Here is a 27,802-nt window from a genome sequence, read left to right on the forward strand (position 1 = left end):
TGTTGTGGGCCATAAACTGATTGAAATTGTTTTGCTGGTGGATCAAGAAATAAGCTATTTAAGGAGAGACATTTATGTAAGCATGAGGGGCTTGCAAATTTGCAGTTTTGGTTTTTTACATTAATATTATGTAAACAGCTAGCTGGATTAAAAATGACCTGTCACCGTCACAAACTATTTAGAAAAACAGCATGATTACATGAAATTATGATGACTTGTTTCCTCCATTACCGAAGAACTCTGGAGTGTAGTGGTTTTTAAGGAATATTATGTGAATATAATGTAAATAGTTCCTATGAAAGATTCTTGCCTTGTGTTCATTAAATTTCCATATTATTAGCAGTTGTTTCTAGTTAGAGGCAAGTTGAAATTAGTTTGTTCTATTTGGGGGAGGGGGAAAACTCCTGCTCCAAATAATTAATTGTAAAGTAGCATATGGGTACACACAGAAAATGATAAATACATGTAGCAAGCACTAAATAGAGTGCTAGAAACCATTACCGTTATTTGCCAATATGAAAATAATTTCCTTTGTTCTGTTCATTTGGGGAAATCTAGAAATAAACATAAGGGTGATTTAGAAGCCATCAATGAAAAGCTATGACTCTAATTAGCAGCAGCATCCTAGGGAAAGAAAAATGTTCCTCAACTTACTGGATGTGTCTCTCTTCGCAACATTTCTGTATAGCCCAGGGGGTTAAAAACAAACAAACAAAACCAGAACGAGAATGTTAATTTAACTAATAATACACTGCATTGATATGGATTATATGTAGATATCTTATATCCCATCTCAGTATGAGATCAAGGCAAACAAACTGTTGAGTGACTTACAAAAATGAAGATATATTACTAATGATAGGGAAGGACAATAAAATATCTGAGAGAAGAAAGTAAATATCAATCATGGACATAGCACTTTGTTAGGTGTACAGGGAAGAGCTTGAAGAATGTTAAGATATGACAAGATGTTAAGATGATGCTATAAGAGACTCCACTATTATCTTTATTCTATTTATAATTATATTTCATTAATCAAAATAAATGCAGTGTACATCTATTGAATTCATGTAGCCATGCTGTCACTGAGATGATGACCACCCGGAGACCACATGAGGTACACTGAGGGACCTAGGGGAGACCGCCTCACAATCCCCTATACAAGTTTCATGAGATGGCCCAACCCCAAGTCCTTACAGGCATTTATTGATACACACAAATAGAAGAGGGGACAAGAATAAGGAAGTCAGGAAGCAGAGAAGAGAATGAGGAAGTCAGGAAGAGGAACTTCTTTAGAGCAGATAAAAGGGCAAGGGAGTTGCTCAAATGTCCCCACCTATTGATGAACCAGAATTGCTAATTCTATCCCTGTTGTGCTGCAGTTTTGTACTTTTGCCTCTGGGCACTGATCTCTGTCCCTGTCCTATGTTCCTATTCAGGGCCTCTACACCATGCTACTATTCTAGGAAATAAATAAAATATAATACAGGTTTTTCAATCTAGCAGAGAAAGTTATATATAGCAATAATATAACCAACACCAAATAAAAATAATGAAAGTTCAGAACATGAAAAGTTTACTTTCATGTGGGGATAAAAATATTGTAAAGAAGATAAAACTTGATCTACACATTTGAGTGTTTTTTAAGAAAATTTAACTCAAGAATTTTGAGTTGGGTAAACTTGCTTTGTTCAATAATAACTACAGTAGCCACCAACACAACCATTTTACAAATAGATTTCATTATAAGAGCATGGTCAATGGAATAAGACTTTTAGTCATGTGACTTTTGTTACTTAACTGTTAGAGTCAGTTTTCTCAATCAAAAAAATGTGAATTTTGGCCCTGGAAAGTTGGCTCAGCGGTAGAGTGTCGGCCTGGCGTGTGGAAGTCCTGGGTTTGATTCCTGGCCAGGGCACACAGGAGAAGCACCCATCTGCTTCTCTACCCTTCCTCTTCTCCTTTCTCTCCATCTTTCTCTTCTCCTCCTGCAGCCAAGGCTCCATTGGAGCAAAGTTGGCCCAGGCACTGAGGATGGCTCCAGGGCCTTTGTCTCAGGCTCTAGAATGGCTCTGGTTGCAACAGAGCAACTATCCAGATGGGCAAAGCATCATCCCCTGGTGGGTATGCCGGGTGGATCCTGGTCGGGCGCATGCAGAAATCTGTCTCTCTGCTTCCCCACTTCTCACTTCAGAAAAATACAAAAAAAAAAAAGTGAATGTTGATAACATTTAGGTCATAAGATTATTTAATGTTTAAAAGCACTAATCTATTTACATCCCTATTGGGTTGTTTTACATATGTTAAATATTTAATAAATGTTACTGATTATTGTTTTAACATATAGAATCAGGATGAAGAGTGAAGCTCAAATGGGCTAAGTGGGCGGACCAAGGACAGAAGGCAAAAAGAGACTTGAAATGAGCCACTCAGTGATTTAGCCTCTGGGTTTCCAAGGAATGCAGCCTTGGCATTTCTGGTATGCAGCTCCCAAATCCAAACAAGCAGCAAACATTTACTAGGCCCCTTCTACCTGATGACACTATGTCAGCTCCCAGAATCAGATGATGAATCACATGTTTAAATATTTTTACTCATGAAATTTATATTCTAAATAAGATGAAAAGCATAAGCAAGAAACAAATAGTTTGGATTGGTTTTAGATTGTGCCAAATGGTATCAAGAAAAGAGGGATAAGAGAAGGATAAGGAAGAAAACAGGGAGAGCTCCTTTATGTAAGGTGATCGGGGAAGGCTTCTCTGAAGAGTTGGCATTTGAGCTGGGACCTAAAAGACTAGAATGAGGCTTCCACGCAAGCAGCTGGGGTAAGAACATTTCAGGAACAGGATCAGGATATTTGTGTACCCAGAGTGTTGAAGGAGAGGGAGAATATAAACATTGCAGACTGGCTCCAACATTCAAGCACACATGGTCTTTGGAAGAAGTGTGGATTTAATTTTAAAAGGACTAAGAAGACCTTAATGGGTTTAAACAGAAGACTGCAGTAATCTGAACTGCTCTTTTTTGAGAACGGACTGGAGAAGACCAAATAGGCAGTGAGGCCAGCTACAGTGCTGACTGTCGTGGCGATGTCCCGAATGAGGGACTTCCAGGGAGTGGAGTTGAAGAGCAATGAGTGGACCTGTGAAATATTTAGGGGGTGGGGAGAACTCTAACACTTGCTGATGGACTGCAACAGGGTGATGAAAAAAGAGACAACAATTCCAGTTACTGGCTTGAAATTTGGGGTGAATGATAGTGAGTTTTACTGTTAGAATGTCAGCTTGGGGAAGGAGGGTCGGGAGTCTCATTTTGATCATAATAAATTTAAGAAATTTCTTACATTTTGAAGAGGACATAAGCAGATGTAGGTGAAAGAACTCCATCTCTGCCATCTCAAACCCAAGTAAAGAGATCATCTACAATGGAGTAGGGGTGAAAAAGGATGGAGGTGATTGTGTGGTCACTTCTTTCTGAGAAGGTTGTATTTTCTTGTCTATAAAAGGGAAAAGATGCTTTGCTTTTCAAACATTCCTTCTGGAATCAGCATTTTCTTTATAAGCCAATCCTTGCCATAATGTGAGATCAGCTATATTATCTCATATTGAAGGCAGAATTCGAGTTTCAACTGCTCAAATACACTGCTTACAAAAATTAGGGGATACTTTAGCACTTCATATTCATTTTCAAATATCCCCTAATTTTTGTGAGTAGTATAAGTTGTTTAAATACGTTATTCCTGTTTTTTAAATGGTATTTCAGAGTATTTATTTCATAAATAACTTTAAAGTTCTAAAAGAATTAGTTCACCAGTAATCAAAGATTTACTTTCTTTTTTTTAATTCTATAGAGTAGGGTGTTTTTTTTCCCCATAAACATTTTTATTAAGCAATCATAAATTGGCAAAATGCATAGCTGCTGCTTCTGAAGTGCTCCAAGCTGCACATTTAAAGATGATGAAAAATTCTTATGGAATTTTGTAATAAGTATGCATGTTGAGTAAAAGAAATTTTACAGTCATGCTAGAGTGTCATGAAATTAATATCTGCAATCCAGACTGTTGTAATTTATACTTCTTTTTGGTTAATACAAGATTGTACCATTTGTACTAAAACCCCACAAAAAATAAAACTCACAAAATGAATCTCTCCAACTCCACTGATTTATTACATACTTTGGTTAGTAAATAAATAATAGTAATTTCCTACAGATATCTGTAAGTTAATTGTATAAGAAATTAGTATCTACTTCTAGATATAGTATATAAATAAAATTTCACTTAAAAATTGATAATGACCCTGGCTAGTTGGCTCAGAGGTAGAGTATCATTCTAGAGTGTAGATGTCTTAGGTTCAATTTCTGATCAGGGCATACAGGAGAAGCAACCATCTGCTTCTCCACCCTTTGCCCCCCTGCTTTCTCTCTCTCTCTCTCTCTCTCTTCCCCTCCTGCAGCCATGCTTGATAGGCTCGAGAGAGTAGACCCTGGGCACTGAGGATAACTCTGTAGCCTGCCTCAGATGCTAAAAATAGCTCAGTCACTGAGCAACAGAGCAACAGCCTCATATGGGCAGAGTATCTCCCCATTGGAAGTTACCAGGTGGATCCTGGTTGGAACACATGCAGGAGTATGTCTCTCTGCTTCCCCTCCTCTCACATAATAAAAAAAAATATATAAAAGAAATACTACAATAAAGCCAACAGTACTTTGAGATTTAATTATACTGTTCATAAGTCAAGCCAAATCATTCATTCATTCATTCATTCATTCATTCAGAATTCCCTTTAGAGAATGAAGATCTAAAACTAGGAAAGTAAGATGAGGTGTATATGAAGGAAAGATTTCTCCAGCCCTCATTTCTAATCAATAAAATAATTTGCTTATTTGCTTTTGTTTCAGGTTAATTGTTTGGAATATTGTGTTAGTAGTAAAGCAGTTACATTTTATTGCATTAAAAAAAGGGCAATTTCACTGTTTTAAAAGTGCAATGCACTGTGTGCGTGAAGATGACAGAAAAACGGAAGATTACATTGAGAAAATATATTTTTGAGTCATTTTCAATGTATAGATTTGTCATCTTTCTACTCATTTTTTTTTTTTTGACAGAGACAGAGAGAGAGAGTCAGAGAGAGGGATAGATAGGGACAGACAGACAGGAAGGGAGAGAGATGGAAATCATCAACTCATAGTTACGGCACCTTGGTTGTTCATTGATTGCTTTCTCACATGTGCCTTGATCTGGTGGCTACAGCAGATCGAGTGACCCTCCCCCTCACCCCCTTGCTCAAGCCTAAGACCTTGGGCTCAAGCTGGTAAGCCTTGCTTAAACCAGATGAGCCCGCGCTCAAGCTAGCGACCTCAGGGTGTTGAATCTGGGTCCTCCACGTCCCAATCCGACGCTCTATCTACTGTGCCACCACTTGGTCAGGTTCTACTTCATTTTTTAGATGAAAAATCTAAAAGTCTAACCTTATACACTAACTGGATAATTTTAACAGTACTAGGATATATGGCTTTAGAAATATTTGAGCTTCAAACATCCTAGCACCAACATAAGTCTTACTTTATTTTGTGTTCCATTATTTATATTTATTTATGTGTTTGATAATTAAATCTAAGCATTAATGGTCATAAATTCTAAATATAGTAAAGTCTCAGTGTTTTCTAAAGTCCGTGATCCTTTGCCACGGAGGTAAGCTAAAACTGACTTAGCATATTCTTACTTCATTGAGAGGCCAAATTAATAATGAAGAAAACTTTTGTAGGAATAATTAAAAATGTAAGTAATAGACCCTCAAGCAACACGAACACTTCAAAAGCACACAGCACATGCAACCTTAGAAAACCCAATTATAATTTACTCTGATATAGTCATTAAAAAACTTCCCCTAGAGGTTTTCAGGAAATTACACTTTTATTGCTTATACTTTAAATATAAAGACAGTTTTTATATTAAAATAATCATGTTGTTATTTAGCATTTTTACTAATATAAAATTTACACAATTCTTTATTAGTGCTTCAACATTCCAATCATTAAATGTTTCTCTGCATTCCAGTTCACTTTTGACCTATACAATGTCATAGCCTCTGGTAATGTTCACTTAGTGTTAAATACAGTGTGTCTGTAAAGTCATGGTGCACTTTTGACCAGTCACAGGAAAACAACAAAAGATGATAGAAATGTGAAATCTGCACCAAATAAAAGGAAAACTCTCCCAGTTTCATACCTATTCAGTGCAGTTCAATGTGGGCTCATGCACAGATTTTTTAGGGCTCCTTAGGTAGCTATCCCGTATAGCCTCTAGACTCTAGAGTCTAGAGACTCGTCACTGACTGATGGCCTACCAGAACGGGGTTTCTCCACCAAACTGCCGGTTTCCTTCAACTGCTTATCCCACCGAGTAATGTTATTCCTATGTGGTGACGCTTTGTTATAAACGCGCCGATATTCACGTTGCACTTTGGTCACGGATTCGAATTTAGCGAGCCACAGAACACACTGAATTTTTCTCTGTACCGTCCCCATCTCGACTGGCATGGCCGTGGGCTGCTCTGCTGTATACATGGTGTTACGTCATCATCTGCACATGCGCACATGCTGCTACATCATCCTACAGAAACTGGGAGGGTTTTCCTTTTACTTGGCGCAGATTTCACATTTCTATTGTCTTTTGTTGCTTTCCTGTGACCAGTCAAAAGTGTACCATGACTTTACGGACACACTGTGGTTGATTAGGGTCTGTCGGCCTCTTTGGGATATCACCTTCATGAAGGCACAGACCACATCTATTTTATTGTTAATGTATCCCAAAGTTTTACAACACTGACATGCATTAATATTCTTTAAAAAAAATCTTAAAATTAATGTCAAATTAATAAATAAAATAAGAAACAAAATTAAAATTGCTTTCCATCAAATATACTCCTTTTGAATTCAAAATTAACAAGTATGCCTTGAGGTCTTCACCAAGAACTCACTAGACTTACAGGACCAGAACCTTATATGGAATTACTGAATTAATCCAAGAGCCTTATAAGGCAGGATGAGTTATGTTCACACAGTTAATCAGCAAATGGGAAAAGATTGAAGATCCATCTTCTGGTCCCCATACTCTTTCCACTACACTCAAAATATGTATTTCATTGAGAACTGGCAGCATACTGAAGTGTTATTTTAAGTACTGTTTGCTTTAAGTCAGTATTTATGCAAGTAAAGATGTTAGACAGAATTAGATATCTCAGACTAGAGCTCAGAGAAGAGGTTGAGCCTAAACATATAGAGAAAAAATAGACCACTAATAGTATTTGAATAATGGGTAGAAGAGGTGATTTCCTAATGAATGATACTACATAGGAAAGAAGTTACGACCTGAGCCAGTTACTCAGCCCTGGGAAACTAGACTATTTTAGGAACTGGGTAAAGGAGGAGAAGGAGATATGGAAAAGGTAGTTTGAAATATAGGAGGTTAGCCAGAAACGTCTTGTTACAGAACCAAGAAAATATTTTAAAAAGAAGGGAGTGTTTAAATGAGAGGTCAAATGGGACAAAAAGAAATTATTTCAATAAAGCTTTCCTTACAAAGTGGTCACAAATAACATTGCTAAGAGTGGTGTCATGAGTTGAAAGCCTGATAGGAGTTGGACTCAAGAGAGAATGGGGAATGGAGGCCTACACACATGACAAAACTCTTGGGTGGGTCAGTCAATGTGATTAGAGCCTCTGTTTGCAAATCAATGCTTATACAGGATATCGTCAGCCTCCTGCCCTCCCACAGACTCTGAGATAGGGAAGACATCTTTCTTAGTGATTGTATTTCATTCTCTCAGCCCCGTGAATGTATTTAGTTATATTTTTATTAAATTTATCAGGGTGACTTGGGTGAATATGATCATATAGGTTTCAAATGTACATTTCTATGATATATTGCACTGCGTGCCCACCACCCAAAGTCAAATCATCTTCTATCACCATAGAGTTGACCCCCTTTATCCTTTACTATTCCCCACCCCTTTTCCTCTAGCAACCACCACAGTGTTTCTGTGTCGGTGAGTTTCAGTTTGAGATCCCACACAGGAGTGAAATCATGTGGTTCTTAGTTTTTCCTGGCTGACTTATTTTGCTTAGCATAATATTCTCAAGGTCTATCCATGTTGTCGCAAATGGCAGAATTTATCTTTCTCATGGCTGAGTAGTATTCCTCTTTTTCTCTAAAATCAATTTTAAACAAAAACAAAGTGAAAAGAATATTCCAAAATGTTTTCAGAAGGTTTGGTTGTGAGTTCTGGGAGATTTCATGAAAATGTGTGTGGAATTTGGAGGGATGGAAGATTAAATCTGATAAGGAGAATATGGAGCCAATGGAGAAATGTCCATTTGGTGACAGTCACCTGTAAGTTTTAGACTTAGGGCAAGAGCCAAATAAAATGGGTTGCAGCATATGGTGGAATCAGTACAGCTGTTCTCATAGGGCAATGGAAGTAATCACTGTAATCATTGTCTCCTTCTAGGAATTACTCTCTTGGGCAGTGTAAATTGTGAGACAGATGGTGTCCTGGTAGAGGGAAACGACTTGTTAGGAACAGGGGCGGGGGCTCTGAAGGCCTCCCTTAAATCTTTCAGTAGGTGATGTTATGCTCTGGGAAATGAACTTTACCAAGGCCTCTCGATTATTGTTGTGATGGTGATTGCTCTCATTAACATGAACACTTTGGACATTACAATTCAATGATTCATGATGTTATTATGCTAGCATTAAAAGCACATCAGTGCTTAATCCGTCACTTACAATTTAACTGCAAAGATTAACCATTGGTGGATAATTACCACTGGGCAAAACATGCCTGTTGACATCCCATCCGTCAGTTTAAATTGTATTTTGGAATACTCCTGGCTTTACCCACTTGAGGGTCAAAGAAGAGAAATAATTTTGTAAAGATGTCTATGTACTACTTATTTTTCATCCTATATTGGTGATTTTTTTTATATAAACTATCAGAAGCAGAGATGTGCTATACAGGGATGAGTGCTCTGTTCCAGGGAATGACTTTGTTCTTCCCACGACTCTCACTCACTTTGGGTCTCCATTCCCCAAACCCTGGCAGCCCCTTACCATTGTAGTAACTTCCTATTGTGGGGCACCCTATAAAGAAATGGATTCTATGAAATTATCCTGCTCTATACAGGCTTACTATGTAGTCAATGCTGACAGATTCCTGTAGCTAACAAGGCACTATGTCAAAATGACATTTCTTTATATCTTGAATTAATGCTTTAAAATCTGGGCTCCTGAGGTATAGACTTATTAATCAATTTTACAAAGACCATGAACATTTCTCTAGAAATAACACTGAATATGAGCTTATCTTTGTTTGAAATGTACAAAAAAAATGGAATTAGAAAATAATCTATTGAGACATGTATGTGCACGTGTGTGTTTATATAAATATTTAAGTATTTACATTTTATGTAAATAATTAAATATATGTAAATACATATAAATATTATATATATTTTACAGTGCAATTATTTACTTTTCAGGGAGATTCTTTATAATAGGAAAACAGCTTGAATTACAATAAATCAGGTGTTTATATTTTCTTTAGATTATGATTGTGAATTGTTACTTACATGAAAAAGAAACTCAAAATTATATGTGTATATACATATTGCAGCTGAAAAGACTTGACTTCCAAAGTATCTTGTTTCGCAACAACATGAATGAAATAAAAGATGAGCTATATTCCTTGGCAGAATTCATCATGTGGGAAGAGAAACTATCCAGATTCCAATGAGATTTTATAGGAAGAAAAGATGACTTCTGGGTCATTAATTTAAGGCATTATTTGAGAAGCACTGCTCTGTTCTAAACCTACTTAAATGTATTATTTGAGTTTTGTCAGCTTAATCATATACATTTAAACTAACCTATAAGAAAAAGTTCATGGATTTATTACATCACACAACAAAATAACCTAACACACATAACCAGTGAGTATATAGAAATCTCATAGGTCTTCTTTTTATAAAAAGTCAAAAGTAGTTTCTATAGTTGCGTTATTATATTATTAAAACTACTTCACTGTAGGCTAATTCCTTCAAAGAGTGGATTCCACAGCAAGACTTCAGACATTGCCTGAACAATAAGAAGTCAAAGAATGACTTTCACTTACATGTTATTTTTGTATTTTGAAGCTATGAGGGTAACCTACTAAAAATGGAAGAAAATTGTTGGTGTATAAACATCCAGCCAAGTACTAAAGTTTTGCAAAACCAAAGATGACCCTCTGATAAACAGAAACTGCTCTTGAAAGAATATTGTGTGAAGATTATAATTCTAAAATTGGGAAGATCTGAAATTTCTTTTTTAAAGAATAAAGTCAGAACTGGCACAGGCAAAGGAAGGCTTACCACCTCTCTACGAAAACAAGTTTGGGCTGCAGGTGAGTAAGTAACCAAGCCTTTAAAAGCTTTCTGAGGAATAAAACATCAAGAAGTAGAAATGGGGAAAAGGTCTCCCAGGAAAGAGAGAAGACGGTCATTTCTATAACCCTACAGGGATGGCTATGCCTTTGTGAACACAGCATCAGGGAGAAGTAAAGCTGCCACCTCTGCTTTTCATTTCATAGGTAAGAGAAATGTTTGGATGACTGCTCTGGTCAATTTTGGGGAGGGGGTGTTATTTAAATTTTTATTTGTTTCTTCAATATTGAAGCCTTCATTTTTAATAGGAAAATTCTGGCTGTCAATATTATTTTACTGAGAATTTCTGATGGCACATCAGAACACCAATAGGCAATAAAATATCAATAGTTGAGTTCCACTTGGAAAGAATAAATTTATCCACCGCTGAACAGTAGGGAGAGCATTCATCTTCTGAATTATTAAAAACTTCTATTTTAATCTGATATGAGGAGAATAAATTCAATGAACCAGTAAATCAGAGGTTTAAATAAACTGAAATAGAATTGGTATATATGATACCAAAGAAAAATTATGGACACTGAAGTCCCACAGGTCTGAGTTCAAAATTTAGTTAGAAACTTAATCTACCATATAACCCTGTAAACAATACTGACTACACTATGTCTAGATCTTCACTAAGTCCCACAGAGTCCCACAATTCTCCCAGTGAATAGTGGAATAAGTACAATAAAAATAAATCTAATGGTTTTAAGATAATTATTAATTATAAAAGTCATAGTGGAACACTCAATTCAAACTTTGTCCAAAGAAACAGGTGTTAATTCCTCAATTTTCTACCACAATGGTCTCTGGGATATTTTTAATAAAATGAGCAGGGATTTCATCAGAATTTTATTTATTTTCTACATACAAGATGAGTTTTCCATCTGAGGTGATGCCACACAATATGACTTCTAACTTCTATGTTTGTGAATACAGACTTTGGCTTTGACTTGTTAACGGTATATCTTCAGTCAAAGTCACAATTTCTAATCATTATAATCAATGTTCTATAAACCAGTCATATACCATTCAAAAGATTAAGCCCCTTGTTACCATTAAAACACTCAAATGAGAAATTAACAACATCTGACTATATTAGTGGTAACATAGCCTTTACTTTTCTGTTCCAGTTACTCAACTCAAGCTTAAGGATTTGGCTGAACAATGTTTTCTTTGCAAATATTTTCAAGTTTAAATGAAATGTTTTTTAATTCAACAAAGAAAAAAATCTGTCAAGATATCTTGTTTACAGTAAAAAAAAAAAACCCGCTAATAAAGCAATGCAATTCTTTAATGTAGTGAGTGCTCTATCTTCTCTATACCAATATATATTTAGACAAAACATCTTTGATATTGGCTATTCTGTACTTAGATGCAACTAAGATGGCTAGACTTGCTACCTTTAAATCTAGCTCTTATCAAAAACCTTGATGGCTTTTAGAATAAGAATCATCTCCTGATATTAATGAAGCAGATCATTAGTTTGTGGAAGCTTCACTTCCGACGATAGGTGACAATGGCGTATTAAGGAAGATAGGCTGAGTTAGGAGAAAAGTTTATTTGACCCTTGGCCAAGACTTTTGTCAAAGAAGATAAAATTTGTTTATACTTGGAATTCACATTTGATATAAATCACAAGAGTAAGCCATAAAGAAAGCAGGAGTCTTGAGTATCATATTTACAATTTCTTGCAATCCTTTTATTTTTCTATTTTAATACTGTATTTTCCTGGATGAATTTATCACCAAATCACAACCTTGGTAACCGTTGTATGTAATAGAAAGGTAACCAGGTCATATTTTTATATAACATACATTTCTAGTGCTCAAATAATTAATTATGGATGATGACACTAACTAGTTCCTAAGCTGGATGTCTCAATTTTAGGAGGAGGTGTGGTCTGAAACTCCATTTACATAAATATGACACTCTATGTCAGTTTTTTGCACGTGTAGTGGTAGATTTGCTTTCTATCCCTGTGTTAATCATTTTATGCCTGAAGCAAAACTCCCTCCAGGATTAGTTTATTTTAGATGAATAGGTCAAACTGAGTATGGAAGCCAGAACGATGAAAGTCCTTATCATCAGTGGCACAGAAGGCCAGAAATCCTTTTAAAAAATAGGTCCTTAGGGATTCTTCATGAATGTGTTTCATAGGCTTAAAATAGTGCTTTTTAATGCATGGCAAAGAGTGAAATTTAAACAAGAACCTTGTATGTTATATTGCCATGTGTGCATTTTCAATTGAATTATTCATTTAACCTCAGTTTCAATAACTCCTGGGGAAAAGGCAATCCAATTCAATGAAATATCAAGTATTTTCTTGTTTCCACTATACAGAAAATCAGTGAAACAAGAAATCATGGGGAAGAATTTTAATCTTCTTAAAAAAAAATACATAAATGATGAAGGTTATCACTACTGGATTATTTGTCTATGATAAATCATCTTTTGAAAACATTTCCTATATTGTTAAATTTTTCCTTTTCTGTTTGTTCTACTAGATTTTAATTCACAGATCAATGGCAACTTTTTAAACAACACATGCAAATGTGTATATAGAGTCATTTTAAAATAAATATTATGTATTTATAAAAGTAAATCTGTTCAAATGCAGAAGCATTCCAACGAACATTTAATAGTATTGTGTTCGCCTGACCTGTGGTGGCACAGTGGGTAAAGCATCGACCTGGAATGCTGACGTCGCTGGTTCAAAGCCCTGGGCTTGCCTGGTAAAGGCACATACAGGAGTTGATGCTTCCTGCTCCTCCACTCTTCTCTCTCTCTCTTCCTCTCTCTCCTCTCTCTCTAAAAATGAATAAATAAAATCTAAAAAAAAAAGTATTGTGTTTTACACTGCATACTTCAAGTGAGTTTTACCATGCAAATAAACATAATTCAAGATAAGCATATATTTATATCTTCAGTGACAGTCACATGTCCCTTAAACATGATTCTTTAAAAAAAAAAAAGGTTCTTTTACAAACAATGTTCAAAACTAAACTACATTTATTCTTTCTAGGAAGGTGATAAAATGTGCATCTATGGGCATACTTACAATTTATGTCAGTTGATTATTTTCCTCCTTTTGCTGAATATAAGCATAGTGGCAAATTTTGTTACGTTATTTCAGATAAATTATCAATTGAAAAAAATCTGTGCACTCTATTTAAAGTAAAACAAATACTTTAAGGTATATTTAAAGATTGCATATGCTATAATGACAATTCTCAAGTCATTTGCAAACTTTTTGGAGAAAAACAAAATGCAAATCAAACAACAATGCCATAATTAAAGAGGAATATAAGAACATACAATCAATGAATAGAGAATCATGATGCTAGGGAAATCTTTGATCTGGAATTGTAACAATCTAGACTGATTTCATCTCTCACAGATGAGATGGATAATTACAGTTAATCTTCACATTTAAATGTCAAGCATTGGGGCAAATATTCTGCAACCACTTCGGGTTTTAAAAGCCTATGAATTGTTAAGTAAAAAGAAGCCTCAGGAAAGACTCCATAAAACAAATGATGATTTCATGAACCCTGTGCGTTGTATATTTACCTGGTTAAGTTAAGAGGAGGGAAGAAACAATTTTCATGGAGTTTGATGAGCAGAGGAGGAAATGAGGAATAAGGAAACGGATGGGAAGGGGACACAGGAAAAAAATTGTGCACACATTCTCAGTATGAGGTGCCAGGCATCAAGATAGTGATATGATGACAAGCTTTGAATTTTAAGTGAAGAAGTTTGGACGGCACTGCGTGTGAAATAAAAAGCCAGGGAGCAGCCCGAAGCATGGAAATGACTTCATGAAATCTGCCTTCATGAGCACAGTTCAGGATAAACTGCAGGCTGGAGATAAGAAAGGATGTTCGTCAGGAGGCCCGCGTTATCCAAGAATTAAGGGATGGAAGCTTAGATTGCTGGCAGTTGTGAGCAAAACACAGGGCACATTCAGCAGTCACTTCAAAGAAAAATTGGAGAAATTTTGGAGATGACTACAATTATCTGAGAGCGCTATACAAATGAAAGTTTAGGTGCATCGTTATTTGGACTCCATTTAATCCCATAGTTTGCCACTGCCTTTAGTGATAATATTCAAATCTTGTCATTGTTTTTGCAATTCTAAGTTTGAAGCACACTTTTTAAAAAAATGCTATCTCTCTAGTTAGTATCTTTCTTTGCCTATTGAAGCCGGATGGAAATAAGACAAAGGATGGAGTAGACCTCTGTGAGCTTGAATTGACCCCACAAATCACTGATTACGATTTCTTGTATGCCTGACCTATTCATACTTGTATCCATTCTCCCAACAAGATCTTGCAACACAAAATAAGTACTCAATAAACAATGACTGGTTGACTAAGCAAATGAATGAACTTAGTATTTCAGGTTTAAGTTTCTTCATCCATTGATAGAAAGAGTAAATAAATATTAAAAGGTGAGAATTAAATTATGTAGTCTAATATAGCAATTTTCAAACTTTTTTCACCTCATAGCACACATAAACTAATTACAAAAACTCGGTGGCATACCAAAATGTTATATTTTTTGCCGATCTGATAAAAAAATAGGTATAATTTTGATCTGTTTACACTGGACAACAGCTATTGTTGTGTTGGACATTGCCATTTTTTTTTAATTTGACAGTTTATCAGAAAAGAGGTCAGTGCCTCAGAATAAATAGTCAGGTATTGCATCTTTTAAAAATTCTAGCCCTGGCCGGTTGGCTCAGTGGTAGAGCGTCAGCTTGGCATGCAGGAGTCCCGGGTTCGATTCCCAGCCGGGGCACACAGGAGAAGCGCCCATCTGCTTCTCCACCCCTCCCCCTCTCCTTCCTCTCTGTCTCTCTCTTCCCCTCCCGCAGCCGAGGCTCCATTGGAGCAAGGTTGGCCCGGGCACTGGGGGTGGCTCTATGGCCATTGCCTCAGGCACTAGAATGGCTCTGGTTGCAACAGAGCAACGCCCCAGATGGGCAGAGCATCGCCCCCTGGTGGGCATGCCGGGTGGATCCTGGTAGGGCGCATGCAGGAGTCTGTCTGCCTCCCCGTTTCCAACTTCAGAAAAATACAAAAAAAAAAAAAAATTCTTGCAGTACACTGGTTGAAAATTGCTGATCTAATAAGTACTTTACAAATATTAGTTCTTTCTCTAGATAAAAATGCAGACTAGAGTTTCTAATATTTTATTGCTTAAATATTTAATTGGTTAAATAGTTTAAACAACTTTTTTTTGTTCTGAAATGTTCGCTTTGTATGTGTGTGTGCATTCTGCGACAGCTAGGACTAGGAGTAGGAAGGCGTCTCTCCCTGACATCATAAACCCCAAGACAACAAGCGACCTCTCAAATACCCCATTGCTTTCATTTCCCTCATTCTTTCTAATTAGATTTTGAGCCTAGAAATATTTCCCTATTGTTCATCACCTGCATATATATATATATCTATATCTATATATATCTATCTATATCTATATATATATATAGATATAGATATATATATATATCTTTATTTTTTGTATTTTTCCGAAGCTGGAAACGGGGAGAGACAGTCAGACAGACTCCCGCATGCGCCCGACCGGGATCCACCCGGCACGCCCACCAGGGGGCAATGCTTTGCCCCTCCAGGGCGTCACTCTGCAGCAACCAGAGCCACTCTAGCGCCTGGGGCAGAGGCCAAGGAGCCATCCCCAGCACCTGGGCCATCTTTGCTCCAATGGAGCCTCGGCTGCGGGAGGGGTAGAGAGAGACAGAGAGGAAGGAGGGGGGGGGGGGTGGCGAAGCAAATGGGCGCTTCTCCTATGTGCCCTGGCCGGGAATCGAACCCGGGTCCCCCGCACGCCAGGCCGACGCTCTACCGCTGAGCCAACCGGCCAGGGCCTGCATATATATTTTTGAAGATTAAATTATTGTCAAAAACTTATCATACCCTCCACTTTTAACTTAATGCTGCATGTCGTGCAGATTTCTGCTTTGCCGAGGATTGTGGCATTTCCGTCTCCTCTCCTCTCGGTCTGTTTTACAATTTTCATCACCCTATGGCATGGCTTGAAAAAGAATACATTCTCACTAACAGGGTAGATAGTATAAAGTAATTTAATTTTTTTATATAAATGTAAGTATTGATGAAACCCGCTGTTTAGGTTTTTTGAATAGATATTTGAATAGAGGAGAAAAAGAAAAAAAGCAATCCTTTTCGCCCACTGCAAGAAGCTGGTCATTATGTGTCCCTGGTGGACATAAACTATTTCACAGGACATGGATATAAAGTGATTGCCATTGAGGAAACAAAGAAGCCGACTCTGCCATCCCGTCAGAGCGCAGACACAGACAGGAATCTGTGCAGCAAGAACGAGGCCCACCACATTCTGCTCCCAGGACACGGGTGAGACCAGAGGTATGTTGATCAGAAATATTCTATACACCCCTTCCTGGGACCTCTTCACACTCTGTAGCAATATCATATAGCCATCCAGGACCAATGGCATTAGGAGTTAAATCTTCCAGCCTCTTGGGAAGTAAAAAGAAAAATGAAGAAGTTAATAGTCTTCTTGTGGACTGCAGAAAATGTAAAATAGCATTGTATTGTATCCTAAGTTTTATGAAGCCTACCAGTAATTAAGTTTGTCTGTTTGTTTTTGTTTTATCTCTAGCTAACCAGGAAGAAAAGATAATAAAAACAACACAAGAACCATTACCAAATACGTCAGTAACTAAGTTTTCCACTCTTTTCCATTATCTAAAAAAGTTCTGCAGAGAAAGGATGCTAATATGATCAAATATTATTAAGATAAAAAGTATAGTATTCCTCATGGGGTTTATCTTTTCTTTTCTTTTTTCATTGATTTCATTAGAATTGTGTGTGAATCCCTACAAGGTGTGCAAACCGTAAAAAGCTTTGAGAGGTAAATGTAATGAAGACCTGGGTGCTCTCACCATTCGGGTGCTTAAAAGCATGCGATCAGGACCCAGCAGAGCCATCTTGCACAGAAAAACAAAAACAAAAAAACCACTCAATATTAAAAATATTCAGCTGCAAAACACCCAAAAGTTCTTCAGAAATTTTTTTCTGTGCTCAATGATCTTGAAATCTTTAAAGGACATGAATGAAATGTTGGCTCATTCCATTTCTTTCTCCAAGAAAGAAGAAAACTTAATAAGGAGTTCTTAAATAAGCCATTAAACTTCCAATACTAAAAATCTTTTGAAAAATGTTCTGGGGCAGGTTGTTGAGATTTTTGACAGAAGAACATAATTGTGTTCAACAAACCACTGAAGTCCACGACAGTGTACTAAAAACAAAACCAAGTTTTACTAAAAAAAACCAAAATCATTACATTCTTTGCTGGCAGTTACTGATGGTTAATCAAATACTAATGTCAATTTTTATGTGGTTAACATTTTCTTGTATTTACAGAAATAATGTAGTAAATAGAATATTCAATAGCTTCCTTTTATCACAGGAACATTATGCCTTGTGGTTTTGTAATATAACCTTCTGAAAGCTGGGTGGTTTTTGGTTAATAATACTTGGTTATTTGAAATTGAAGTAGGATTCCTGTATTTTATGGAAATAGCTTCATTGAAACACAATTTTCTAAATATTCTCTATGAATTTATGTATGTTTTGCTGGTAGGTGTCCATGGACAAAACAATTATAAAATGGATGTTTCCCTGTTCACGAGACAAATTTAAGCTTAAGTTCGTGAGAAAACTTGGTTATTAAAAACTTCTGTAAACATGTGTGGCTATAGTATCTGTAGCATGGTTTTTGATAGAAACACAATTCTGGCAAAAGTACATTAAGAAAATGATATCTAAATGTAATTTCTGAAAGCAATTTTCTAGAAACATAAGTGTTAAGTGCTGGGGGGAAAAAGTAACTTAATGCACATTTTGAAAAATCACTTCAAGGGACAAATCCTGATGCTTCTTTCTAAAATCATCAGTTATACTTGGTATTTAAATATTTTCTCAAATTCTTTAGTATATTTAAATTGTTTAAGTTAATTTTGTCAACACAAATACATTTGTCAACTTTTAGATAAAGCCTTTTTATTTCAGAAATTGTTTTCCTTATATATATATATACACACACATACACACCATAAATGAAGCTCTCAACTCTGGTTTTATTTTTCAATTACCAGTCTTTTTTTTTTTTTTTACTAGTTTCATGGAAGTAAAAATTGTGACTCTCTATACATTTCTGCAATTATTTTTTCTCTAAATTTAATAGCATTTCATCAAGTTTGGGTATACATATATAAATAAAATTTCTGAAAATCATTCAGAGCAATTCTGAAGATATACTCAGGTGAATTTTATACCCACAACAATACCAACAACCATCAGTCAAAATTTATATGGGTCCAAATGCTTTTAATTGCTCTCCAGATGTATTTATGCATAGGCACAGATGTCAGGTAAAGCAGTCGGTTATATACAGGAAGTGCATGAATAATTGCTATAGTTTGAACAACACAAGCAAATGAGTTTGTAAAATTTGTGTTTTTTGAGTTTACTCACTTTTATTGTTAAAAATGGCATTGGGCAGTGCCAGGTATATAATCTGTAAAATTGCAAATTATGGTCTGGCTTGGAAAGGGCCATCTTGCTAATGTTTGCTGGAGGAGTGGTTTTCATGCCAGAAAGTTTTGAAAAGGGGAAGAAGGGAAGGAGGAAGAAGCCAGTTTGTGCAGAGAGGAGAAGGTGTGCAGATGGGGAACCAGAGGTGAGGGGCGTGGTGAGCTCCGCTGAGACTGGTGGGGCCTCTGATTCTAAGAGAAACCGGAGAAGATTCTTCTGATTGTGGAACCGGAGAATGTGTCAGTGGCTTTGGGAGCCTTGTGTTTTTGCTTGTGGGCCGGTGCAAGACTTTAATAAAAAAGTGGCCCACCATTTTTTGGCTCCTCTGTTTATTTACCATCTGTCCGAATCCAATGGGAACCTGCATGTGCATGGCCACAAAGGCAGTGGCGGCGGACTGGCCATACAACAAGTAAACCCCAAGGTCGCTGTGTGATAAAGTGCCAAGGAACTGTACAACTTAGTATTAGCAATGCCATGTTAATGAGGAAAAGTCAGGCTTTTTACCCCCTCCTTTATGTAGAGAATGAAAAAAGAAGAATGCAGGTGCTTCCTGGCTTACAAGGACAACTGGGTCATCTAGTCATAATTTCTAGAATTCTCTGAAAGGATGCCTGGGGCCACTTGCCACACAGAGCAAAGAAGATAGAATTTATCTGAAACCCTTAGAAAACAATGTTTATGTATCTTAATAAAAAATTTCTATACTCGGACTCACCCTAAAGTCATAGGAGTGACTTATACCTCTGGACAAAGGGATCACAAGCCCCGTTTAACACACCCTAACCAGTACTTGATCTTGTATAAAAGTAGGCTCAGAACTATATGACACCTACATGATTTGGGATTGTGCCCCGGGTAGCTAGCCAGCTAATTAATAAACTCCTTCTAAAATTTCTTCTGTAACCTGTCTTAGTGTCTCTATGTAACCTGCGGATTAAAGTACAATACTTTACAACAGCTGGTTTGAGCTTAGGATCATAGGCATGAAACCATGGTCACTACCTTGAGCCCAAAGGTCACTGGCTTGAAGCCCAAGTTTGCTGGCTTGAGCCCAAGATCACCAGCTTGAGCAAAGGGTCACTTGCTCTGCTGTAGCCTCCCGGGTAAGGCACATATGAGAAAGCAATCAATGTACAGCTAAGGTGCAGCAACGAAGAATTGATGCTTCTCATCTCTTTCCCTTCCTGTCTGTCCCTATCTGTTCCTCTCTCTGACTCTGTCTCTGTCAAGAAAAAAAAAATGGTAACAGCTTTCTGATTTTAAATTTAACAAAAAGTGCATTCTAAAGGTTTTAAAAGAGTATTCTATTCTCAACAAAGGAAATATAATTAACTTTAGATCATCGAAGCTAGCTCATCTTTACTAATATTTTTATCAGTGAAATATTATTTCCTAATCTCTTTATCTTACTAAGGTTTGCTGAATGATTTGTGTTAAAGAAAATTCAGTAAAGTAAATCTCAAGCTCTAATTGTCTTTACTAAGTGAATCATGAACGAGTCAGGTCCCAGTCTAGGGAGCAGAGTGGTGCTCCCAGGGGTTGTACAAAAAAGGAAGGTTTTTATAAGCAGGAGGAGGGTGGGGCAAGGAAGTTATTCACAAAGAAGAAAGAAGCACTTCAGGCCAGGACTTCTTGAGGCGGGAAAGGAATGGCAGGGGTCTTATCATGCAAATTATCTCACTAGTGCTAATTGGAAAATCTCAGGTTGACAGTTTAAGTAAGGGTCACATTCCTGGGAGAGTTTGAAACTGCAGTTAAGCCTTGATTTGCTATCCTGAGGGCAAATGGCTCCATTTTGGGCCTGTTATTTCATTTTTAACATTTGTAAAAGTAATATAAAAGGCAAGCAATTACAAAGTCACCTGTTACAGAACTTCATTTTGTCTGCATAACTCAGAAAAGTCAGTATGGCTTCATTATAAAATTGTTCCACAGGCAATCTGAGAGCATTTTCATATTGTCAACAAAATAACCATTGAACGAGAAATTATTACTTGGCATACCTATCCATTAAATAAAGTGTACACCTAAAAATCATTAGAAAATGAAGGAAATGTAACATAGACTCTCTAAATTGATTTTTAATCTGGTTAGATTCTCCGGTTATTAGTCTTTACAATTACAGTTACTAAATTGCATAGTGTAATAATTTTTCATTAGTATGCGCAAAACGTGCCATGCATAAAAATGTTGACTCTATACTTCTAGTACATGCCTATACAATTTAAATTACATGTAAGGATACTGAAAAAATAAAAAAGACTCTCAGATTTCTTTTGGTAACTTAAAAAAATATATATAATTTTATATAGTGCAAACAAAATAAGAATAAAAGAACCCATTCAATTGCATGTGGTCAGAAAACTTGCTTATAATACTCCACTTGAGTAAAATATAATAAAATTGTCACCAGCCACACTGGCCTTCAGTCAAGCAACCTCAGTCCTTGAGTTCAGCAAAGAGAATTCAGAGCCAAGGGCTCTAGTGCAAAAGGGACTTTAACACAAAGCAAAAGGACAAAGAGAACTGAGTGGGCTGCTCAGAGAGCTATCTTGGCCTTTTAGAAAGTCACAGAGGCAAAAGATGTGAGCCAGCTGGGGGCTGCGTGGTCTCAGTAAAAACAGTAATATCAATAAAAGGGTTACACTAAAGCTTTATACTACAAATAGTACCATTTTACAATTTCCTGTAAATGTGCAGTAAAATAAAATTCCGATTAATGTAGTTAATTATTTTGTAAAAGAAATTTAGATTCCTGATAGCTTTTATGAGCTTAACTTTACAATTACCATAGGGTGATATGTTTTAATTTAAATGTTTTTTCCCCCTTTATTGCCCTCTTTTCACAAAGCTTTTTCTTTCTCTCAGAGGTAATGCTTTATCTTTGAATTTTTCAGTGTAAATAACTGGAATGATTACATGACAAAAAGATATCTGAATATCAATAAATTTATTTCAAAATTAATGATTAAGTTGATTAGTAAAATTCAGGGCCAGGGCATATGTAATGATGCTATGCATCAAATACAAATTGCTACAATTAAGTTACATATATATATATATATATATATATATATATATATATATATATGCTTTCAGCTTGAACACAGTCTTAACATCAAGCCAGTTAGACAGTTAACAAGATTTAAATCTTTCTCCCATCACCATACTAGACCAAGCAAAAAGCTCTCCAATTAGGAACAGAGATAAAACACAACGCACTTTGCAGGTAAAGATATTCCTAAAACAATATACCTGGTTACAGAACATTAGAAAGGAGAAACGTAATTTAGAAAATTCAGAAGCATTGCCAATAACGACTATCACCCATTCAGCTATTCATAACTAATCCCACAGGATCAGAACATGTAACATTTTGATTTATTTGTTGTCTAGAGAACCAAATTCAAATAACTGCAAAGAAATTGCAATGAATTATTTCATGAAAACACAGCAGGGATTAGACTGACAATAATACATGCACTCTGGGATTTGAAATGCTGAACAATGATACCAGGAGGTCATTCTGCATTGAGAAGAGGAAACAAATCTGACCCCTGGTGATCATTCACCATATATATATATATACACACACACACACACATAAAACATATATATAATTTGTCTTATCACCAGAGACACGACAAAGGATAAAAGTGGGTGGACAAATGATCAGTGAGTTTTCTGATCAGTGAATTTCCAGGTGGAACTCTGAGTTGGGTGCTGGAGATCACAGGGAGGCAGTACTGCAAAGACCAGAGAGTTTTTCAGGGCTGAGGATATGATTGGGTTGCTTGTTCTTCTCACTTCCCACCCCCTGCCCAAAAAAGTCAAGTCCATTAGAAAATCTCTTGCCAAAATGGTGAAGAGTGTCTGTAATCAATTATAAATGGCAGAGCACGTAATTGGGCCACTATGTGACCTGAGACAAATGCCTCTGTTCCCAGTCTGTCGGCTAGGGTGGGAAACGTGAGAAATGTAGACATTTCTATCAGTTTCTTTGGGGCAGATGTAAAGCAGCTTAAACTAAGAGTCAGTTTGCCTTCTAGAGACAGACATTGCTGTGAGGCAAGAACCATGTAGCTAAAGCAATAGGGTGACCAGTCCCCAAGGGACACATGGCTGATTTCTGTAAGTGAGAAACTCAGAAATATCTAAGGGGGAGACCCTGGTCAGCGGAGGAGGACTGCTGAGCTTGCCCGGAAGCCAGTGGGGGGAGGGCAGAATGAGTCACCCCAAGATGTGCATCTGTGGTATGCAGATTGTTTTGAACTAAGATAACTTTAGCAGCAGGCTCAAGAGAAATTTTTGCCCCCTACCTTAACTACCTAGAAGAATTTGATTTAGAGGCCTTACCTATAAAGAAATGATCAGAGATCACTTCTTTTGTCCTATCTATAGAGCAAGGCAAACTACTAAAGGTTTGCTCTTCTTTTCATCCTGCAATGACCCTTTGAAACCCCAAAGGTGCATTCCCACCTACCTAGTTCAGAATGTCTCACCTGCCTTACTCCCCCTTTTCTATCTCTGAACCTCTCTTGCTTGTGAGGTCCCTGACTCTCTCATATATTGGTGGTGGGGGGTGGGAGGAGGGGCATACATATGCATGTCTTAAATTTGGTTATTTCCCCTTGTTCATCTGTCTCAGGTGTGTTTGATGACTAGACCAGCCGGAAGAACCTGAGGGCAGAGGAAAGCGGGGTCCTCCCCCACACAACCAGTGAGCATAACCTGCCCTAAGAGGTCGCTTTGTGAATTACATGGGCAGAGGAAGAAGCAAGGATGAGCCCTCGTTATTAAAGAAGAGGTAGCAAAACATGCGAAGGAGCCAGGAAAGAAGATGCCAGACAGCTAAGCACTTGGGGACAGAGGAGAATGCGCTGAGAAGAAATTTTGAAGGACAAAGCATGGAGCAGTTATAAAACTAAATTACAGAGAAAGAAAGAGAAGGTGGGGGAGAGAAATAGAGAAAGAAAGAAGAAGGAGGAGGAAGAGGGAGACTGTTTCAACAGAACGAGCTGAGTTGCCCTAAAGTGACTCTCCAACCTGCAAGCCCATCAGCGAGAATGGGACGCCATTGCCAAAAGCAATCAATTCTAGAAAGCAGAGGAAGTAGCATTTTTGGCATATTTGAGTGGCAATTACATAGACTTTGACGAGCCCCTGCATGTAGCAAACTCTCTTTTAGGAAATTGAAGTCAATTGGAAAAAAAATGAATTCTGACATACTCTTATCTTTTGCAAGACTAACAGCTGCCAGTCGTTCTACAGTTTAAGGATAGTTTAGTATTTTATTCAAAATAAGTCTCTTCCATCTTTGCTCCGTAATTACATTGTGTCAACAGCTGTCATTTCAGTCTTTGGCAGCAGAGTTGTTACTGAAAATTGACTTTCAATGAGTCACATTACTTCATCCAGGTGGATTATAAGGCTTCGAACAAGTGATGCTACTTTTCATAGTGAGCACTCTAAGTCCAAAAGTAACATACATTTTGTTCCATCATAGATAGTGCACTGAGATTTCCTGTAGAGTTATTTTTTGTACTGCTTAGCCAATCCCCTCTGCCTTTTACTGGTATACATAGGGTTACTTATTTTACACTGAACATGAAATTGACTTCATGATCTGAAATTATGAAGGTTATAATTGTTATGAATTTTAATTTACCATGTTTCTCCCACCTCAGATTTTACATAAAATTTCACAAATTATTTTTCTTTAAATCTGCCAGTTAAAAAAAATACCAAAATGGAGGATGAAAAGAATTTCTCATTGTGCTCCTGTAGTAATATAAAATATCATTTTTTTTCAACATAAGACTTATCTTGTTGACAGAAAATGTGATGTTCACAATCTTCAACTTGCCTCAGATAGGATCCTGGAGCCTTGATTCTATTGATACCACTTGTGTAAGTTATGAATTATGTTTATAATCTCTTACCTAAAAATATATATTATATCTATGAGGCAACATGAGCCAGATACATTTTATGTCAATAAATTAGAACGTTGTATAACTGTTACACTAAACATAAGACTTGTAGAAGTTGACCTCAAAATCAGGGGTCCCCAAACTACGGCCCACGGGCCACATGCGGCCCCCTGAGGCCATTTATCTGGCCCCCGCCGCATTTCCGGAAGGAGCACCTCTTTCATTGGTGGTCAGTGAGAGGAGCACATTGACCATCTCATTAGCCAAAAGCAGGCCCATAGTTCCCATTGAAATACTGGTCAGTTTGTTGATTTAAATTTACTTTTCTTTATTGTAAATATTGTATTTGTTCCCATTTTGTTTTTTTACTTTAAAATAAGATATGTGCAGTGTGCATAGGGATTTGTTCATAGTTTTTTTTTATAGTCTGGCCCTCCAACGGTCTGAGGGACAGTGAACTGGCTCCCTGTGTAAAAAGTTTGGGGACCCCTGCTCAAAATGTTCCATGTCCTCTTTTTAGCCCTAGCAGGAGTCCCAAAGGAAAGGTCCCTCTCTCTATCAAAAAGTCCAGGTCTTTGAATGTAGATAAAATGACAATGGTCAACTTGGGAAGCAAGTCTACCCACAACAGTGGTATGTAAACACTTTGAAAATGAAGTGATCATATTAATTTTGTCAAAGTTGATATGATTCACAAGATGATGTCAAATTATAATACTTTTGTGTGTGCATGTGTCTATTGGTAGAATTCTCTGAGGATATTGACCTTTGGATTTTGGATCTTGAGTTCTCCTTACACCCAACATATTCTAAGGAGATTTTGTTTCTCCAAGCCACCATATCGCCCCCTAAATTGATTGAAGCCAGTAGATATATTGTTGAAACTATACTTGACATATTATTTGCATGTAAAATAAGGGCTATATTTGTAAAGTGAGAAAGTGTGAATAGCTTTTGACAATATATTATGTCTTATTGCATAAATTATCGAGCCACCCCCCCCCCCATCCCACACTTGAGAACTGTGACTGTCAGGTAATGACATACTGTGTAAATTGTTAGGGTGACCAATCGTCCTCCTTTAGGGAGGACAGTCCTTCTTTTGTAAGTTCCATCCTCCCTCAAAAAACTGTCCTCCTACATGTCCTCCTTTTTGATATTGGAAGACTAATCTATAAATGGCCGTATTAATTGATGCAGAGTAAATCCATTGTGTGTGATATGACGTATTTGTATTTGACATGACGATTCGTCAAGGATCAGTACAGTGCAGCGGGACGCAATTATGAGATGCATGCGCTCTGCACGGGAGACCTTGAGAGAGTGCGCAATATACTGAGCATGCAAATGGCTTTGAATACTTCTTCTTTTTTTTTTTTTTTTTTTTTTTTTTTTCATTTTTCCTAAGCTGGAAATGGGGAGGCAGTCAGACAGACTTCCTCATGTGCCCCACCGGGATTCACCCGGCATGCCCACCAGGGGGCGATGCTTTGCCCCTCTGGGGCGTTGCTCTGTTGCGTCCAGAGCCATTCTAGCGCCTGAGGCAGAGGCCACAGAGCCATCCCCAGTGCCCGGGCCAACCCAACCTTGTTCCAATGGAGCCTCGCTGCGGGAGGGGAAGAGAGAGACAGAGAGGAAGGAGAGGGGGAGGGGTAGAGAAGCAGATGGGCGCCTCTCCTGTGTGTGTGCCCTGGCTGGGAATCGAACCCGGGATTCCTGCATGCCAGGCCGACGCTCTACCACTGAGCCAACCAGCCAGGGCCGGCTTTGCATACTTCTTACTGAAACATGACATGGCACATACGACATTGTAGACTCATGATTATTTCTTTCTCAGTGAATATTCAATCATAGACAGGTAAGCAAATTTATGTTTTATTAATTCATTATCTGTTTAATAATTTTCAAATACATATAATTTTATTTACAAGTATTTTTCCAAGATTCAATTTTAAAGTGGAAATCTAACCTCTAAACATATCTATTAATAATGCATTTTGATTAAATAGTTGCATAACACTTTTTAAAATTAAAAAGAGATAAATACACCCAAATATCACCCCAAATTACTGGTTTTGTTTGATATTTAGCTTTACTAAATGAGTACTTTTCTCTTACATTTAGTATTAAAAATTAATAGGCATGTAAGCATAATTACAATATAAAATATTACAAATGTTTTTATTATGCATTTATCATATTATAGTGTATTATTGTTGCAATGAATAAAATGTTTCTTTTATTTATGATATTGTTTTCTTCAATTTATTTTTGTCCTCCTTTTCATTGCAAAAAAGTTGGGCACCTTAAAATTGTGTTCTCTGTGAAAAGCCGATTCATTTAGAAAACATAAAATAAAAATGTTTTAGTTCCATCTTTATAATTATAAAATTAATCTTTAGACTAAGAAAATGTGCATGTTTGTCAGTGTATATTTGCTTGTCCAGCATGCACATTTTATGTTTTTAATTAAATTTTATTGGGGTGACAGTGTGTAATATAATTATACAGGTTTCCGGTGCCAAATTCTACAACACATCTCTATACAATGTATTGTGTGTTCAACCCCTCAAGTCAAATCTTTGTCCATCACCATTTATCTCCCCATACCCTTCTCTACCTTCTCCCCACACCCCAGCAATCACAACTGTTGTCGATGTCTGAGTTGGGTTTTTTCTTTTTGGTTTTTGTGGCCTTAACTCTATTTCTTCTCCAGGTCCCTCCATGCTGTTGCTGCAAAAGGTAAGATTTCCTTCTTTCTTATGGCCTCATAGTATTTCATTGTGTAAATATACTCTTTTT

The sequence above is a fragment of the Saccopteryx leptura genome, chromosome 1 (assembly GCF_036850995.1).
Source record: "Saccopteryx leptura isolate mSacLep1 chromosome 1, mSacLep1_pri_phased_curated, whole genome shotgun sequence".
Taxonomy (NCBI): domain Eukaryota; kingdom Metazoa; phylum Chordata; class Mammalia; order Chiroptera; family Emballonuridae; genus Saccopteryx; species Saccopteryx leptura.